Source organism: Calliopsis andreniformis, unplaced genomic scaffold (assembly GCF_051401765.1).
Source record: "Calliopsis andreniformis isolate RMS-2024a unplaced genomic scaffold, iyCalAndr_principal scaffold0394, whole genome shotgun sequence".
Classification (NCBI taxonomy): domain Eukaryota; kingdom Metazoa; phylum Arthropoda; class Insecta; order Hymenoptera; family Andrenidae; genus Calliopsis; species Calliopsis andreniformis.
Window position 1 is genome coordinate 177,501 of NW_027480803.1, and position 7,230 is coordinate 184,730.

Consider the following 7,230-nt stretch of genomic DNA (forward strand, 5'->3'; position numbering starts at 1 on the left):
ACGGAACGTTTCGTTCAGTTTAAATAAACTCATTCGCTCGGACAAAGAGTTGATGCTCAGTAAGTACGAGTATACACGCTAGTGCATACAAGTCACCAACGTCCAAAGGACGATTACCACATAAGGGCCATTCGGTCTTAGACACCGACCCGTGGTCATGCTGTGTAGAGAAAGATCCGGAACGTAAACCGTTCGAAGACACTCGAGATACAAGATCCCGAGGAGCGGTGGACTGCTTCTCGACCGAGATCGTAGAATAGCCACGCGCCCAGCGATGCCTCGACGGTACGCCCGGACCGACGCTTCTCTTATAGATACCGAGTGGCCGGCCGAGAGGCCGGCGACGGCCGACCGTAGCCGCGCGGCCTTACGGTGGGAACTCGCCGCGCGTGCAGCACTCCCGGCCGGTACGCTGCCACTTAGACTCGGCAGATGAACACGTACACATACGAGGTCGTCTAAAACTAACTTAATACTAAACTGCGGACATTATACTGCTATAATCACAAACTTTCAACATGTTTCAACCACATATTTTAAGACTATATACATACAAATATAGCAATATTGAAAATATTCTAAGTCCCCGTTCGTGTCGCTCCGGAACCGAATGTCGACGGAACGAAATGACAACGGTAGATCCTTATTCCTGGTGCTCGTGGCTCTCTAAAACCATACACTTGTTCTCCTCTGTCTCTTACCTGTGTCGAGATAATCGAGAATCATGGAGCGTTCGTGTCGCTCCGGAACCGAAAGTCGTCGGATCGAAACGAGAACGTTAGATCCATATTCCTGATCGTTGAGGCACTCTAAAACTATTAGGCTGTTTTGCTCTCTGATGCCCGTGGACCGAGAGAACGTAGAATAACGGAGCGATCGTGTCGCTCCGGAGCCCGAGCGAAAAAATTCTAAGTCCCCGTTCGTGTCGCTCCGGAGCCCGAGCGAAAAAATTCTAAGTCCCCGTTCGTGTCGCTCCGGAACCGAATGTCGACGGAACGAAATGACAACGGTAGATCCTTATTCCTGGTGCTCGTGGCTCTCTAAAACCATACACTTGTTCTCCTCTGTCTCTTACCTGTGTCGAGATAATCGAGAATCATGGAGCGTTCGTGTCGCTCCGGAACCGAAAGTCGTCGGATCGAAACGAGAACGTTAGATCCATATTCCTGATCGTTGAGGCACTCTAAAACTATTAGGCTGTTTTGCTCTCTGATGCCCGTGGACCGAGAGAACGTAGAATAACGGAGCGATCGTGTCGCTCCGGAGCCCGAGCGAAAAAATTCTAAGTCCCCGTTCGTGTCGCTCCGGAGCCCGAGCGAAAAAATTCTAAGTCCCCGTTCGTGTCGCTCCGGAACCGAATGTCGACGGAACGAAATGACAACGGTAGATCCTTATTCCTGGTGCTCGTGGCTCTCTAAAACCATACACTTGTTCTCCTCTGTCTCTTACCTGTGTCGAGATAATCGAGAATCATGGAGCGTTCGTGTCGCTCCGGAACCGAAAGTCGTCGGATCGAAACGAGAACGTTAGATCCATATTCCTGATCGTTGAGGCACTCTAAAACTATTAGGCTGTTTTGCTCTCTGATGCCCGTGGACCGAGAGAACGTAGAATAACGGAGCGATCGTGTCGCTCCGGAGCCCGAGCGAAAAAATTCTAAGTCCCCGTTCGTGTCGCTCCGGAGCCCGAGCGAAAAAATTCTAAGTCCCCGTTCGTGTCGCTCCGGAACCGAATGTCGACGGAACGAAATGACAACGGTAGATCCTTATTCCTGGTGCTCGTGGCTCTCTAAAACCATACACTTGTTCTCCTCTGTCTCTTACCTGTGTCGAGATAATCGAGAATCATGGAGCGTTCGTGTCGCTCCGGAACCGAAAGTCGTCGGATCGAAACGAGAACGTTAGATCCATATTCCTGATCGTTGAGGCACTCTAAAACTATTAGGCTGTTTTGCTCTCTGATGCCCGTGGACCGAGAGAACGTAGAATAACGGAGCGATCGTGTCGCTCCGGAGCCCGAGCGAAAAAATTCTAAGTCCCCGTTCGTGTCGCTCCGGAGCCCGAGCGAAAAAATTCTAAGTCCCCGTTCGTGTCGCTCCGGAACCGAATGTCGACGGAACGAAATGACAACGGTAGATCCTTATTCCTGGTGCTCGTGGCTCTCTAAAACCATACACTTGTTCTCCTCTGTCTCTTACCTGTGTCGAGATAATCGAGAATCATGGAGCGTTCGTGTCGCTCCGGAACCGAAAGTCGTCGGATCGAAACGAGAACGTTAGATCCATATTCCTGATCGTTGAGGCACTCTAAAACTATTAGGCTGTTTTGCTCTCTGATGCCCGTGGACCGAGAGAACGTAGAATAACGGAGCGATCGTGTCGCTCCGGAGCCCGAGCGAAAAAATTCTAAGTCCCCGTTCGTGTCGCTCCGGAGCCCGAGCGAAAAAATTCTAAGTCCCCGTTCGTGTCGCTCCGGAACCGAATGTCGACGGAACGAAATGACAACGGTAGATCCTTATTCCTGGTGCTCGTGGCTCTCTAAAACCATACACTTGTTCTCCTCTGTCTCTTACCTGTGTCGAGATAATCGAGAATCATGGAGCGTTCGTGTCGCTCCGGAACCGAAAGTCGTCGGATCGAAACGAGAACGTTAGATCCATATTCCTGATCGTTGAGGCACTCTAAAACTATTAGGCTGTTTTGCTCTCTGATGCCCGTGGACCGAGAGAACGTAGAATAACGGAGCGATCGTGTCGCTCCGGAGCCCGAGCGAAAAAATTCTAAGTCCCCGTTCGTGTCGCTCCGGAGCCCGAGCGAAAAAATTCTAAGTCCCCGTTCGTGTCGCTCCGGAACCGAATGTCGACGGAACGAAATGACAACGGTAGATCCTTATTCCTGGTGCTCGTGGCTCTCTAAAACCATACACTTGTTCTCCTCTGTCTCTTACCTGTGTCGAGATAATCGAGAATCATGGAGCGTTCGTGTCGCTCCGGAACCGAAAGTCGTCGGATCGAAACGAGAACGTTAGATCCATATTCCTGATCGTTGAGGCACTCTAAAACTATTAGGCTGTTTTGCTCTCTGATGCCCGTGGACCGAGAGAACGTAGAATAACGGAGCGATCGTGTCGCTCCGGAGCCCGAGCGAAAAAATTCTAAGTCCCCGTTCGTGTCGCTCCGGAGCCCGAGCGAAAAAATTCTAAGTCCCCGTTCGTGTCGCTCCGGAACCGAATGTCGACGGAACGAAATGACAACGGTAGATCCTTATTCCTGGTGCTCGTGGCTCTCTAAAACCATACACTTGTTCTCCTCTGTCTCTTACCTGTGTCGAGATAATCGAGAATCATGGAGCGTTCGTGTCGCTCCGGAACCGAAAGTCGTCGGATCGAAACGAGAACGTTAGATCCATATTCCTGATCGTTGAGGCACTCTAAAACTATTAGGCTGTTTTGCTCTCTGATGCCCGTGGACCGAGAGAACGTAGAATAACGGAGCGATCGTGTCGCTCCGGAGCCCGAGCGAAAAAATTCTAAGTCCCCGTTCGTGTCGCTCCGGAGCCCGAGCGAAAAAATTCTAAGTCCCCGTTCGTGTCGCTCCGGAACCGAATGTCGACGGAACGAAATGACAACGGTAGATCCTTATTCCTGGTGCTCGTGGCTCTCTAAAACCATACACTTGTTCTCCTCTGTCTCTTACCTGTGTCGAGATAATCGAGAATCATGGAGCGTTCGTGTCGCTCCGGAACCGAAAGTCGTCGGATCGAAACGAGAACGTTAGATCCATATTCCTGATCGTTGAGGCACTCTAAAACTATTAGGCTGTTTTGCTCTCTGATGCCCGTGGACCGAGAGAACGTAGAATAACGGAGCGATCGTGTCGCTCCGGAGCCCGAGCGAAAAAATTCTAAGTCCCCGTTCGTGTCGCTCCGGAGCCCGAGCGAAAAAATTCTAAGTCCCCGTTCGTGTCGCTCCGGAACCGAATGTCGACGGAACGAAATGACAACGGTAGATCCTTATTCCTGGTGCTCGTGGCTCTCTAAAACCATACACTTGTTCTCCTCTGTCTCTTACCTGTGTCGAGATAATCGAGAATCATGGAGCGTTCGTGTCGCTCCGGAACCGAAAGTCGTCGGATCGAAACGAGAACGTTAGATCCATATTCCTGATCGTTGAGGCACTCTAAAACTATTAGGCTGTTTTGCTCTCTGATGCCCGTGGACCGAGAGAACGTAGAATAACGGAGCGATCGTGTCGCTCCGGAGCCCGAGCGAAAAAATTCTAAGTCCCCGTTCGTGTCGCTCCGGAGCCCGAGCGAAAAAATTCTAAGTCCCCGTTCGTGTCGCTCCGGAACCGAATGTCGACGGAACGAAATGACAACGGTAGATCCTTATTCCTGGTGCTCGTGGCTCTCTAAAACCATACACTTGTTCTCCTCTGTCTCTTACCTGTGTCGAGATAATCGAGAATCATGGAGCGTTCGTGTCGCTCCGGAACCGAAAGTCGTCGGATCGAAACGAGAACGTTAGATCCATATTCCTGATCGTTGAGGCACTCTAAAACTATTAGGCTGTTTTGCTCTCTGATGCCCGTGGACCGAGAGAACGTAGAATAACGGAGCGATCGTGTCGCTCCGGAGCCCGAGCGAAAAAATTCTAAGTCCCCGTTCGTGTCGCTCCGGAGCCCGAGCGAAAAAATTCTAAGTCCCCGTTCGTGTCGCTCCGGAACCGAATGTCGACGGAACGAAATGACAACGGTAGATCCTTATTCCTGGTGCTCGTGGCTCTCTAAAACCATACACTTGTTCTCCTCTGTCTCTTACCTGTGTCGAGATAATCGAGAATCATGGAGCGTTCGTGTCGCTCCGGAACCGAAAGTCGTCGGATCGAAACGAGAACGTTAGATCCATATTCCTGATCGTTGAGGCACTCTAAAACTATTAGGCTGTTTTGCTCTCTGATGCCCGTGGACCGAGAGAACGTAGAATAACGGAGCGATCGTGTCGCTCCGGAGCCCGAGCGAAAAAATTCTAAGTCCCCGTTCGTGTCGCTCCGGAGCCCGAGCGAAAAAATTCTAAGTCCCCGTTCGTGTCGCTCCGGAACCGAATGTCGACGGAACGAAATGACAACGGTAGATCCTTATTCCTGGTGCTCGTGGCTCTCTAAAACCATACACTTGTTCTCCTCTGTCTCTTACCTGTGTCGAGATAATCGAGAATCATGGAGCGTTCGTGTCGCTCCGGAACCGAAAGTCGTCGGATCGAAACGAGAACGTTAGATCCATATTCCTGATCGTTGAGGCACTCTAAAACTATTAGGCTGTTTTGCTCTCTGATGCCCGTGGACCGAGAGAACGTAGAATAACGGAGCGATCGTGTCGCTCCGGAGCCCGAGCGAAAAAATTCTAAGTCCCCGTTCGTGTCGCTCCGGAGCCCGAGCGAAAAAATTCTAAGTCCCCGTTCGTGTCGCTCCGGAACCGAATGTCGACGGAACGAAATGACAACGGTAGATCCTTATTCCTGGTGCTCGTGGCTCTCTAAAACCATACACTTGTTCTCCTCTGTCTCTTACCTGTGTCGAGATAATCGAGAATCATGGAGCGTTCGTGTCGCTCCGGAACCGAAAGTCGTCGGATCGAAACGAGAACGTTAGATCCATATTCCTGATCGTTGAGGCACTCTAAAACTATTAGGCTGTTTTGCTCTCTGATGCCCGTGGACCGAGAGAACGTAGAATAACGGAGCGATCGTGTCGCTCCGGAGCCCGAGCGAAAAAATTCTAAGTCCCCGTTCGTGTCGCTCCGGAGCCCGAGCGAAAAAATTCTAAGTCCCCGTTCGTGTCGCTCCGGAACCGAATGTCGACGGAACGAAATGACAACGGTAGATCCTTATTCCTGGTGCTCGTGGCTCTCTAAAACCATACACTTGTTCTCCTCTGTCTCTTACCTGTGTCGAGATAATCGAGAATCATGGAGCGTTCGTGTCGCTCCGGAACCGAAAGTCGTCGGATCGAAACGAGAACGTTAGATCCATATTCCTGATCGTTGAGGCACTCTAAAACTATTAGGCTGTTTTGCTCTCTGATGCCCGTGGACCGAGAGAACGTAGAATAACGGAGCGATCGTGTCGCTCCGGAGCCCGAGCGAAAAAATTCTAAGTCCCCGTTCGTGTCGCTCCGGAGCCCGAGCGAAAAAATTCTAAGTCCCCGTTCGTGTCGCTCCGGAACCGAATGTCGACGGAACGAAATGACAACGGTAGATCCTTATTCCTGGTGCTCGTGGCTCTCTAAAACCATACACTTGTTCTCCTCTGTCTCTTACCTGTGTCGAGATAATCGAGAATCATGGAGCGTTCGTGTCGCTCCGGAACCGAAAGTCGTCGGATCGAAACGAGAACGTTAGATCCATATTCCTGATCGTTGAGGCACTCTAAAACTATTAGGCTGTTTTGCTCTCTGATGCCCGTGGACCGAGAGAACGTAGAATAACGGAGCGATCGTGTCGCTCCGGAGCCCGAGCGAAAAAATTCTAAGTCCCCGTTCGTGTCGCTCCGGAGCCCGAGCGAAAAAATTCTAAGTCCCCGTTCGTGTCGCTCCGGAACCGAATGTCGACGGAACGAAATGACAACGGTAGATCCTTATTCCTGGTGCTCGTGGCTCTCTAAAACCATACACTTGTTCTCCTCTGTCTCTTACCTGTGTCGAGATAATCGAGAATCATGGAGCGTTCGTGTCGCTCCGGAACCGAAAGTCGTCGGATCGAAACGAGAACGTTAGATCCATATTCCTGATCGTTGAGGCACTCTAAAACTATTAGGCTGTTTTGCTCTCTGATGCCCGTGGACCGAGAGAACGTAGAATAACGGAGCGATCGTGTCGCTCCGGAGCCCGAGCGAAAAAATTCTAAGTCCCCGTTCGTGTCGCTCCGGAGCCCGAGCGAAAAAATTCTAAGTCCCCGTTCGTGTCGCTCCGGAACCGAATGTCGACGGAACGAAATGACAACGGTAGATCCTTATTCCTGGTGCTCGTGGCTCTCTAAAACCATACACTTGTTCTCCTCTGTCTCTTACCTGTGTCGAGATAATCGAGAATCATGGAGCGTTCGTGTCGCTCCGGAACCGAAAGTCGTCGGATCGAAACGAGAACGTTAGATCCATATTCCTGATCGTTGAGGCACTCTAAAACTATTAGGCTGTTTTGCTCTCTGATGCCCGTGGACCGAGAGAACGTAGAATAACGGA